General features: G+C 43.9%; 1 protein-coding gene and 1 pseudogene across 1 annotated transcript in view; one reads left to right on the top strand and one right to left on the bottom strand.

Moving 5' to 3' along the window:
• Window positions 1-1,061: 1,061 nt before the first annotated feature.
• Window positions 1,062-5,753, bottom strand: LOC129475662 (serine/threonine-protein kinase 24-like; annotated as a pseudogene).
• Window positions 5,754-6,434: 681 nt separating this feature from the next.
• ADGRG4 (adhesion G protein-coupled receptor G4) overlaps window positions 6,435-12,485 on the top strand; it is a 113,700-nt gene continuing 107,649 nt past the window's right edge. Inside the window, exons 1-3 of the mRNA XM_055268008.2 lie at window positions 6,435-6,472; window positions 9,472-9,546; window positions 10,196-10,364. The gene's annotated coding sequence lies outside the window, so the exon portion shown is untranslated. The remainder of the gene's footprint in view (window positions 6,473-9,471; window positions 9,547-10,195; window positions 10,365-12,485) is intronic.

Below are 12,485 nucleotides of genomic sequence, written 5' to 3' on the forward strand. Positions count from 1 at the left end.
CTCCTCACTTCTTCCCAGACGGGGTGGCCGGGCAGAGGCGCTCCTCACTTCTTCCCAGATGAGGCGGCCGGGCAGAGGCGCTCCTCACTTCCCAAACGGGGCAGCTGGGCAGAGGCGCTCCTCACTTCTTCTCAGACGGGGCGGCCGGGCAGAGGCGCTCCTCACTTCTTCCCAGACGGGGCGGCCGGGCAGAGGCGCTCCTCACTTCTTCCCAGACGGGGCAGCCGGGCACAGGCGCTCCTCACTTCTTCCCGGACGGGGCGGCCGGGCAGAGGCGCTCCTCACTTCCCAGGCGATGGGTGGCCGGGCAGAGGCGCTCCTCACTTCCCAGACGATGGGTGGCCAGGCAGAGGCGCTCCTCACCTCCCAGACGATGGGTGGCCGGGCAGAGGCGCTCCTCACTTCCCAGACGATGGGTGGCCGGGCAGAGGCACTCCTCATTTCTCAGACGGGGCGGCCGGGCAGAGGCGCTCCCCACTTCCCAGACGGGGTGGCCGGGCAGAGGCGCTCCTCACTTCCCAGACGATGGGTGGCCGGGCAGAGGCGCTCCTCACTTCCCAGACGATGGGTGGCCGGGCAGAGACGCTCCCCACCTCCCAGACGGGGCGGCGGCCGGGCAGGGGCTGCAATCCCAGCACCCTGGTAGGCCAAGCAGGCGGCTGGGAGGCGGAGGCTGCCGCGAGGCCAGACCACGCCACCGCACTCCAGCCCGGGCAACACCAAGCACCGGGTGAGCGAGAGTCCGTCTGCAGTCCCAGTACCTCGGGAGGCTGAGGGGGACAGAGCACTCGGCGTCAGGAGCTGGCGAGCAGCGTGGCCAACATGGCGAACGCGTGCCTGCAGCCAAAGGAGAAAAAGCAGGCAGCGGTGGCGCGCGCAGGCAGTCCCAGGCAGTCCGTGGCGCGGGCCGCAGCGAGCCGAGTAGATTGCAGCCTGGGCCACAGAGGGAGAGAAAGAAAAAGAAAGAAAGAGAGAAAGAGAGAAAGAAGAAGAAGAAAAGAAGGAAGGAAGGAAGGAAGGAAGGAAGGAAGGAAGGAAGGAAGGAAGGAAGGAAGGAAGGGGCTCATTGACTTTTAAAAAGGAGGAGGATGAAGAAGAAAAAAAGGAAAAACAAAACCCCAAATGCCAAAGGAATTTCAGTGGGATGAAGTTTCTCCACCACTTGGAGAATATCTGTGGAGCCGCTGCACGAGCCGGGCCACCATGGTGTCGGAGATGCCGGGGCACACCTCCTCCACCGGGTAGATGGCCCCTCGCAGCTCCTCAGTGGACCCCAAGTTCCCTCCGCACGCCTGGTTCTTCTTCAACTCTGCAAACAGAGGGAAAATAATTGTAGATAAACACTGAGAGAAAGCCCTCTTTGGGATGTCTTTCATCTTATTTCTGTCTACATCCGATGGCTGAAGAGCTCCATTCTTAAGATTCTTGGGATCTTTTTCTCGGATTGTGAAGATCCAGTCCCCAGAATCGCTGCCCCACTGAGGCTTGGCCATCTGTTTCCGAGTTGGAATCCTCGGAGCTCGAGTCTTCGTGGCTCTGCCTTGCCTTCCATCTCTTATACCTGTCTATGAGCTCGGTCAAGTAGGAAGTTTTCTTTGCTTTGCGTAGTATAAACTTGTGCTTCAATAACTCCTTAGCAGTGGGTCTAAAGCTCGGCTCTTCATTCAAACAGGCTTCCACATACTCCTTGAGGGGTTTACTGTAGTTTTCTTCCAACGTTGGTGGGTTGTTCTTTGGAATGAGGAATAAAACTTTCATGGGATGCAGCTTGGAATGAGGTGGTTCCCCTTTTGCAAGTTAAATAGTTGTTATGCCCAGGGAACAGATGTCTGCCTTCGAGTCACAGGCCAACTGTTTGATGACCTCAGGTGCTATCCAGAACGGTGTGCCCATGAAAGTGTTCCTTTTGGTCTAGGTGTCTGTCAGCTGGCTGGCCATGCCAAAGTCTGCCAGCTTCACCTCGCAGTGCTCAGACAGCAGGACGTTGGCTGCTTTAACGTCTCTATGGATTTTCTTCTCCGAATGGAGGCAATCAAGTCCTTTCAGTATTTCTCTTAATATAGTAGTGATCTGGGTTTCATCTAACGGGCCAGGTTCTAACAGATCTAGTGCGGAGCCTCCATCAGGATATTCCATTATTATCCATACTTTTGTATCCTTCATACATCCTTCATGTATCCATAATATTTGGTTACGTATGGACTGCCACACTGACTCAACACTGTAATTTCTTGTTGAATGTCCTCTATCTCATCTTCAGCTTCTTCCAGATCAATGATTTTTATGGCAACCACTTTCTGAATCTGACTGTCAATGCCTTTGAACACCTCGCCAAAGGAGCCCTTCCCAATGTTCTCTAGTTTTGTAAAAAGCCTTTGTGGCTCTCTGTTTGGCTGTTATTGGTGTATAAGAATGCTTGTGATTTTTGCACATTGATTTTGTATCCTGAGACTTTGCTGAAGTTGCTTATCAGCTTAAGGATATTTTGGGCTGAGAAGATGGGGTTTTCTAGATATACAATCATGTCATCTGCAAACAGGGACAATTTGACTTCCTCTTTTTCTAATTGAATACCCTTTATTTCTTTCTCCTGCCTGATTGCCCTGGCCAGAACTTCCAGCACTATGTTGAATAGGAGTGGTGAGAGAGGGCATCCCTGTCTTGTGCCAGTTTTCAAAGGGAATGCTTCCAGTTTTTCCCCATTCAGTATGATATTGGCTGTGAGTTTGTCATAAATAGCTCTTATTATTTTGAGATACGTCCCATCAATACCTAATTTATTGAGAGTTTTTAGCATGAAGGGTTGTTGAATTTTGTCAAAGGCCTTTTCTGCATCTATTGAGATAATCATGTGGTTTTTGTCGTTGGTTCTGTTTATATGCTGGATTACATTTATTGATCTGTGGATGTTGAACCAGCCTTGCATCTCAGGGATGAAGCCCACTTGATCATGGTGTATAAGCTTTTTGATGTGCTGCTGGATTCAGTTTGCCAGTATTTTATTGAGGATTTTTGCATTGATGTTCATCAGGGATATTGGTCTAAAATTCTCTTTTTTTTGTTGTGTCTCTGCCAGCCTTTGGTATCAGGATGATGCTGGCCTCATAAAATGAGTTAGGGAGGATTCCCTCTTTTTATGTTGACTGGAGTAGTTTCAGAAGGAATGATACCAGCTCCTCCTTGTACCTCTGGTAGAATTCGGCTGTGAATCTGTCTGGTCCTGGACTCTTTTTGGTTGGTAAACTGTTAATTATTGCCTCAATTTCAGGGCCTGTTATTGGTCTATTCAGAGATTCAACTTCTTCCTGGTTTAGTCTTCGGAGAGTGTATGTGTCAAGGAATTTATCCATTTCTTCCAATCATGAGTGAACTCCCATTCACAATTGCTTCAAAGAGAATAAAATACCCAGGAACCCAACTTACAGGGGATGTGAAGGACTTCTTCAAGGAGAACTACAAACCACTGTTCAATGAAATAAAAGAGGATACAAACAAATGGAAGAACATTCCACGCTCACGGGTAGGAAGAATCAATATCGTGAAAATGGCCATACTGCTCAAGGTAATTTATAGATTCAATGCCATCCTCATCAAGATACCAATGACTTTCTTCACAGAATTGGAAAAAACTACTTTAAAGTTCATATGGAACCAAAAAAGAGCCCGCATTGCCAAGTCAATCCTAAGCCAAAAGAACAAAGCTGGAGGCATCACGCTACCTGACTTCAAACTATACTACAAGGCTACAGTAACCAAAACAGCATGGTACTGGTACCAAAACAGACATACAGACCAATGGAACAGAACAGGACCCTCAGAAATAATGCCACATATCTACAACTATCCGATCTTTGACAAGATCAAAGTTCTTTGACCTGACAAAAACAAGAAATGGGGAAAGGATTCCCTATTTAATAAATGGTGCTGGGAAAACTGGCTAGCCATATGTAGAAAGCTGAAACTGGATCCCTTCCTTACACCTTATACTAAAATTAATTCAAGATGGATTAATGACTTACATGTTAGACCTAAAACCATAAAAACCCTAGAAGAAAACCTAGGCATTACCATTCAGGACATAGGCATGGGCAAGGACTTCATGTCTAAAACACCAAAAGCAATGGCAACAAAAGCCAAAATTGACAAATGGGATCTCATTAAACTAAAGAGCTTCTGCACAGCAAAAGAAACTCCCATCAGAGTGAACAGGCAACCTACAGAATGGGAGAAAATTTTTGCAACCTACTCATCTGACAAAGGGCTAATATCCAGAATCTACAATGAACTCAAACAAATTTACAAGAAAAAAACAAACAACCCCATCAACAAGTGGGCGAAGGACATGAACAGACACTTTTCAAAAGAAGACATTTATGCATCCAAAAAACACATGAAAAAATGCTCATCATCACTGGCCATCAGAGAAATGCAAATCAAAACCACAATGAGATACCATCTCACACCAGTTAGAATAGCCATCATTAAAAAGTCAGGAAACAAAAGGTGCTGGAGAGGATGTGGAGAAATAGGAACACTTTTACACTGTTGGTGGGACTGTAAACCGGTTCAACCATTGTGGAAGACAGTGTGGCAATTCCTCAGGGATCTAGAACTGGAAATACCATTTGACCCAGCCATCCCATTATTGGGTATATACCCAAAGGACTATAAATCATGCTGCTATAAAGACACATGCACATGTATGTTTACTGTGGCACTATTCACAATAGCAAAGACTTGGAACCAACCCAAGTGTCCAACAACAATAGACTGGATTAAGAAAATGTGGCACATATACACCATGGAATACTATGCAGCCATAAAAAATGATAAGTTCATGTCCTTTGTAGGGACATGGATGAAGCTGGAAACCATCATTCTCAGCAAACTATAGCAAGGACAAAAAAACCAAACATTGCATGTTCTCACTCATAGGTGGGAATTGAACAAGGAGAACACTCGGACACAGGAAGGGGAACATCACACACCAGGGCCTGTTGTGGGGTGGGGGGAGGGGGAAGGGATAGCATTAGGAGATATACCTAATGTTAAATGATGAGTTAATGGGTGCAGCACACCAACATGGGACATGTATATATATGTAACAAACCTGCATGTTGTGCACATGTACCCTAAAACTTAAAGTATAATAGTAAAAAAAAGAAAAAATACCACAAAGCAGAATTCATAATATAACTGTGGTTTTATATATATATATATATATGTATTTTAGGGCTCCTCCTTGAAATAATTAAGAAAGTATTGATACAACCTTTTCAGGAGAGTTTTAAATTTCATTTATTGGATATATCTTCCTCTAGATAATAATAAGAATACATAAAAGAAAAATTCATGTATTTTGGTCGTTACTGAAAGAATTAAAGAAAGAGGAAAGAAACATGAAAGGTGGCTTGCCAGTTAAGACAGGTTTATTTTAGAGAAAACAAACCCAAGAGGAGCCTTTTAGCTGAGTTAGGTTAGAGGCACACTTTTTTACAGACTAAGAATTTTTAAGGATTCAGGGTGGGAGAGTTTATTAGAGGCTTGGACTGCTTCTGTGTTTCTTTGTTGTGTTTATTTGGGAGGGAGAGTTGTGTGTTTGTTCCCATACATATTTTTTTGCAGCTGCAAGCCTACCCCGCAAGTCTGCTTTTAGTTTCCCTATCTTAGTGCACCTGAAGGGAGAGGGAAAAAAAAAAAACAACCTTTCTGGATCTGCCTTTAGGTTCTGCATGCCAGGCAGGCCCGACTGCACAGGGAGTGAGCCGTGACGCTCAGGACGTCCACTTCCTTGGACAGGACAGCCGGGTCACAGATCCTCGGGAGCCGAGAGGCCCACCAGCCGCACACAGCCCTCGGGGGGCTGGGCAGGCCAGAGCCCGAGGCCACCCCAGGCTCAGCGGCGAGTGGCCAGCCGGGTCTCCATGCACCATGCCGGGAGGGGCTGCGGGGGGGCGCCGGGCCTCCAGAGAACTGCCGCCGCCACTGCCTTGCCACTGCTGCTGGGCTGGAGTGGCTATGCCTAGGCCCACCTAAAGCCTTTTCTTTTCTTTCTTTCTTTTTTTATTATTATTATACTTTAAGTTCCATGGTACATATGCACAACGTGCAGGTTTGTTACATATGTATACATGTGCCATGTTGGTGTGCTGCACCCATTAACTCGTTATTTACATTAGGTATATCTCCTAATGCTATCCCTCCCTCCTCCCCCCACCCCACAACAGGCCCTGGTGTGTGATGTTCCCCTTCCTGTGTCCAAGTGTTCTCCTTGTTCAATTCCCACCTATGAGTGAGAACATGTGATGTTTGGTTTTATGTCCCTGCGATAGTTTGCTTAGAGTGATGGTTTCCAGCTTCATCCATGTCTCTACAAAGGACATGAACTCATCATTTTTTATGGCTGCATAGTATTCCATGGTGTATATGTGCCACATTTTCTTAATCCAGTCTATCATTGATGGACATTTGCGTTGGTTCCAAGTCTTTGCTATTGTGAATAGTGCTGCAATAAACATACGTGTGCATGTGTCTTTATATCAGCATGATTTATAATCCTTTGGGTATATACCCAGTAATGGGATGGCTGGGTCAAATGGTATTTCTAGTTCTAGATCCTTGAGGAATTGCCACACTGTCTTCCACAATGGTTGAACCAGTTTACAGTCCCACCAACAGTGTAAAAGTGTTCCTAGTTCTCCACATCCTCTCCAGCACCTGTTGTTTCCTGACTTTTTAATGATGGCCATTCTAACTGGTGTGAGATGGTATCTCATTGTGGTTTTGATTTGCATTTCTCTGATGGCCAGTGATGATGAGCATTTTTTCATGTGTCTTTTGGCTGCATAAATGTCTTCTTTTGAGAAGTGTCTGTTCATATCCTTCGCCCACTTGTTGATGGGGTTGTTTGTTTTTTTCTTGTAAATTTGTTGGAGTTCTTTGTAGATTCTGGATATTAGCCCTTTGTCAGATGAGTAGATTGCAAAAATTTTCTCCCATTCTGTAAGTTACCTGTTCACTCTGATGGTAGCTTCTTTTGCTGTGCAGAAGCCCTTTGGTTTAATTAGATCCCATTTGTCAATTTTGGCTTTTGTTGCCATTGCTTTTGGTGTTTTAGACATGAAGTCCTTGCCCATGCCTATGTCTTGAATGGTATTGCCTAGGTTTTCTTCTAGGGTTTTTATGGTTTTAGGTCTAACATTTAAGTCTTTAATCCATCTTGAATTAATATTTGTATAAGGTGTAATGGAGGGATCCAGTTTCAGCTTTCTACATATGGCTAGCCAGTTTTCCCAGCACCGTTTATTAAATAGGGAATCCTTTCCCCATTTCTTGTTTTTGTCAGGTTTGTCAAAGGTCAGATGGTTGTAGATGTGTGGTATTATTTCTGAGGGCCCTGTTCTGTTCCATTGGTCTATATCTCTGTTTTGGTGCCAGTACCATGCTCTTTTGGTTACTGTAGCCTTGTAGTATAGTTTCAAGTCAGGTAGTGTGATGCCTCCAGCTTTGTTCTTTTGGCTAAGATTGACTTGGTGATGCGGGCTCTTTTTTGGTTCTATATGAACTTTAAAGTGGTTTTTTCTAATTCTGTGAAGAAAGTCATTGGTAGCTTGATGGGGGTGGCATTAAATCTATAAATTACCTTGAGCAGTATGGCCATTTTCACGATATTGATTCTTCCTATCCATGAGCATGGAATGTTCTTCCATTTGTTTCTGTCCTCATTTATTTCATTGAGCAGTGGTTTGTAGCTCTCCTTGAAGAGGTCCTTCACATTCCTTGTAAGTTGGATTCCTAGGTATTTTATTCTCTTTGAAGCAATTGTGAATGGGAGTTCACTCATAATTTGGCCTGAAGTCTCCATAATCTGATAAGTAACTTCAGCAAAGTCTCAGGATACAAAATTTATGTGCAAAAATCACAAACATTCTTATACACCAATAACAGACAAACAGAGAGCCGAATCATGAGTGAACGCCTAGAGCCTTTTCCACCTCCCCCAGCTGCAACATTAAATGCGGAATCTTTGCTTACTGGGCTCATATCTATTAATGTGACCCGTTCCAAGTTTAAAACAGAAACTTTCTGAGGGGAGATAGAGTTATCTGTTTTGTTCGCTGCTGAATCCTTAGCATCTCAGAATGTTGCCTGTACACAGTGGGCACTCAAATGATTGCGGACTGTATGAATACTGTTATGCTTGAAAAATTAGTTTCGGAAGAATAGGTAATAATAGCTAATACTTAATAAAGCATTTCTTACGTACCAGGTAGAGTTTTAAGTGCTTTACATATATTATCTCATTAATTTTATACAAATAATAGAGGTGGATACCATCATCACCATTAACTCATCATCATCATCATCATTTCCATGTTGCAGATGAGGAAGCTGAGGCAGTGGGACATTAGGAAAACCACGTAGTCTGGCTTCAGAGTCTGTTTTATTAGCTACTATGGTGTACTGTCTCTCTTGTGGTGTGACCACTTTTATAGTCTGTTTAAAAGCATGAGCCTGGTGCAGTGGCTCACACCTGTTATTCTGGCACTTTGGGAGGCCAAGGTGAGAGGGTTGCTTGAGGCCAGGAATTTGAGACCATATGGGCAATATAGCAAGATGCTATCTCTACAAAAAATACAAAAATTAGCAAGGTGTAGTGGTGGATGCCTGTGGTCCCAGCTACTCTGGAGGCTGAGGTGGGAGGATTGCTTGAGCCTGGGAGGTGGAGGCTGCAGTGAACCTTGATTGCACCAATGTATTCCAGAATGGGCAACAGCCAGACTCTGTCTCAAAGGAAATACAGACAGACAGACAGACAGACAGACAGAAAGAAAGGAGGGAGGGAGGCAAATTTATGTGATGTTTAAAAACATGTAGTATCACTATGCAAAATAATACTACACACTGTTAAGGAATGCCCACATATGTAGTGAAAGTATAAAGGAATGCATGGGAATGACAATGAGCAGGTAATCATTGGTAGTTCGGTGATAGTTTTTAAATTGGCAATCAAATATAAGTGAAATTGTCCTCCAAAATCTCTTAAGGAGTTGTCAGCATAGATTATTTTTCCTCCAGCATTGGACCCTTTTACTGTTTCTATGGTTGAGCCCCAAATTCAATAGCTGGCTTGCTATTCCCCACCAATTGGCCTGGTGGGATGCTCACACCAGGAAACGGAGAGGGAATGAAGATGGCTCGGACCTTCAACAGATTAAGGGTCTTTTCTAGTGTTAGAAACAGGGACAGAGTTGCAACAAATCAATCAGCTCAGCTCTCTCTGTGGGAGGACAAGTAAATCAGCAGAGCCATATGGCTATCTAGGCCTTTGAGTTTCCAGGCATGGATGGCTCATAACATCCCGTGATAGCCTTTTCTGGTGCTTATCAATTCCTATTGTCAATAATGACTTATTTATATCTAACTCACATCTCCCACTGCAATTTCAGCCAATTTCCTACTTCTCTGTAGATATGGAGAGCAGATGGTCAACATTCTCCTTATAAACTTCCAGGGAATGGAAGATACCTGTTGAAGCCCTTCCAGGTGACAAATGTTTTCCTGACAAAAGAGTTCCAATTTCTTTTTTTTTTTGTACAAATTTAATTTTCTAGTCAATTATTTCATTTGTGCTATGTTGGATTTTTAACAAAACATAGTGTTTTTCTTTGAAAAAAATAACACATGCAGATGATTACAATTCTTACAGTACAAAAGCATGTTCAGTGAAAACTGAGGTTCTCTCCCACCCAAAACCCCTCAGTTTCCATCTCTAGAAGCAACTATTCTTACCAGGGTCCTTTTCCAGAGATATTTGATGACATATCTAAGTATGTATAAATAATTCTCCTGTAAATTCTTTTCTTCATTTCAGCAAACATTAATTAAGCACCTACTATGTGTCAGGCAGTGTGCTAACTCCTGGGGCAGGGCACAGAAAGAACAGGATGTGTTTCCCTGTCCTCAGGAAGCTTACACTCTAGTAGGGGAGAAAGGCATAGTTTATGAAGTATTGATTGAGCGCCCTCTATGTGCCAGGCAGCATGCGAACCACTGGAGAACATGGAGTTCCTGCCCTACCAGAGCTTAGTGTTGTGAGGGAGACAGATCAATGAGCAGGCATGGTGTGAAATATAAACACATGCCATGGAAGTGTCATTATGTTTCTTGGTAGTGGCTCCACATCTTCTTGTAGGCTGTGTGACCCCACGTTGGGGATAGGTCACAAAACCTAAGCCTTGTGCCTACTGGAAAGGAGAAGCAGTGGAGTCCTAGACAGGAGCAGTGGTGCTGGAACCTGGTGCTAGGTGCTGGGCCAAGCACTTTACATACTGTGTGTTATGTAATCTTCACAGCAATATGAGGTGAGTTCCATGGTCAGTATTTTACAAATGAGGACACTGGGGGCTCCAGAGATGTTAGGGAACTGGCCACAAGTCACACAGGTGGGACTCAAACTCAAGCCTGTCTTTCTGCAAAGCCTGGGTTCTTATTCACTACCTTGATCACAGTTTGCGGGTTTTGGGGTGAATCATGGATGATTCCAATACACCTCCTCCTTCTCCGTTCCCCTGTGAAGAATCCTGGCCTTAAGCTGGGTTGACTCAGCCTCCTATTAGACTGACTTTTCTGTTGAAGATATGAGATGAAGAGGAAAATGCACTGGTTTGGTAGTCAAGACACCTTGGTTCTAGCTCCTGCTTTACCTTTCACAAGCTCTATGACTTTGGACGAGTCGTTCTACCCTTGGGACCCCAGGGACCTCACCTGTGAAGTTCAGAGGCTGACAGGGATCATCTCTGAATTCTCCATGGGATTTGGTGGTATTTCTGTCACCCCTAAGGGGCTATAATGACACCTTCTGGGACAAAAACAACATCCCCTTCTTGAGATGAACATAAAGCCAGTTCAGTAAATCTATTTACTTTAGAGGCAACTTGAAGAATAAATGTCCAGTGAGAGTAAATAGCTGGCTTCACCTTACTGATGGAGTAAGATGTGAACATGTTCATGCCTGTTTGGCCTTTGCTTTCTGCTCATAGTTCTGAACACTACACCTCCTCCTCCCCACTTTCTCAATAAAGTGAAATGAGCCTTAGTCAAGTAAACAAGTACCCTTTTAATATATCCAATTTAATTAAAGCAATAATCAACTAGGAACTGAAGACAATCCTTAGTGAAAACTGGGAAAGAGGCTTCAAATTAATGGGTTATTGCAGGGTTGTAATAATCTGAGAACTTTGCCCATGCTGATTTTATGCTCAGGAGAGCAGCCCCATGACGTGCTACAAGCTGCAAAAAGAGGATCTACCCGGATCAATAAGCCCCATAAAGCTAAGAGCAGAGAGGCTGGTTTGATGCAGAAAAGAAGGTGACTGAGGCATGGACAGCAGAAAATGAGTCTCCTGTTTTGTGCTTCTTTCATTTCACATCAAACATAGGAATTCAGAGACAAGATCTGGTCAGTTGGGGGTGGGAAGTTAAAAGAGTCCAGTTCTCAGGTAAGTGTCTTTCTTCCTCCCTTTCTCCTTCCCTCCCTCTTTCCTTTCCTTCCTTCTTTCCCTCTTTCCCCCTCTCTCCTTCTTTCCCTTAAATTTTTCTGAACCACAAAATTAAGAAATACGCATCATAAAATAACCAAATTGCTTGAAATTGTGTGAGGTATAAAATTCAAGTCTTTAATCCTCACCCTTTCTTTCTCTTTTCCTCTTTCTTTACTTTTCCTCCTTCCTTCCTTTTATGTTTTTTCAAAATTATGAAAGTAATGTATGCTCATTGTAAAAGCAAACAGTACAGAATCACAGGAAGTACAAAGGAAACATTTAATTCCCATTTTTCCTTCCTATCTCTTTCCTCCCCTTCCTATCTTCCTTACCTTCCTCTCTCTCTCCCTTTCTTCCTTTCTCCTTTCCTTTGATTTTTAAAATTATGTAACTAATTTATAATCTTTGTAAAATAACCAAACAGTACAGAACAGTATGGAAAAGTCCTCAAGCCCCACACCCTTTCCTCAACCCACATTTTCATGCCTTATATATAGACTTACCTTATTCCTTTGTTTTTTTTTTTTTTTTTTTGGAGACAGAATCTCGCTCTATCGCCCTGGCTGGAGTGCAGTGGCATGAACACAGCTCACTGCATTGTCTGTCTCCCAGATTCAGGTGATTCTCATACCTCAGCCTCTCCAGTAGCTAGAATTATAGGCATGCGCCACCATGCCTGGCTAATTTTGTATTTTTAGTAGAGACAGGGTTTCACCATGTTGCCTAGGCTGGTTTCGAACTCCTGGCCTCAAGCGACCCAGCTGCCTCAGCCTCTGAAAGTGCTGTGATTACAGGCGTGAGCCACCATGCCTAGCCTTTATTCCTTTTAATGGTTGCATAGTATTCTGTTGTGTAAATGTCCCATGATTTATTTATTGGGCACCAGGTAAGTTTCTGAAACATACGTTGAAGTTGTTATAAAAGTTTAGAGGAAATGGAATA

Source organism: Symphalangus syndactylus, chromosome X (assembly GCF_028878055.3).
Source record: "Symphalangus syndactylus isolate Jambi chromosome X, NHGRI_mSymSyn1-v2.1_pri, whole genome shotgun sequence".
Taxonomy (NCBI): domain Eukaryota; kingdom Metazoa; phylum Chordata; class Mammalia; order Primates; family Hylobatidae; genus Symphalangus; species Symphalangus syndactylus.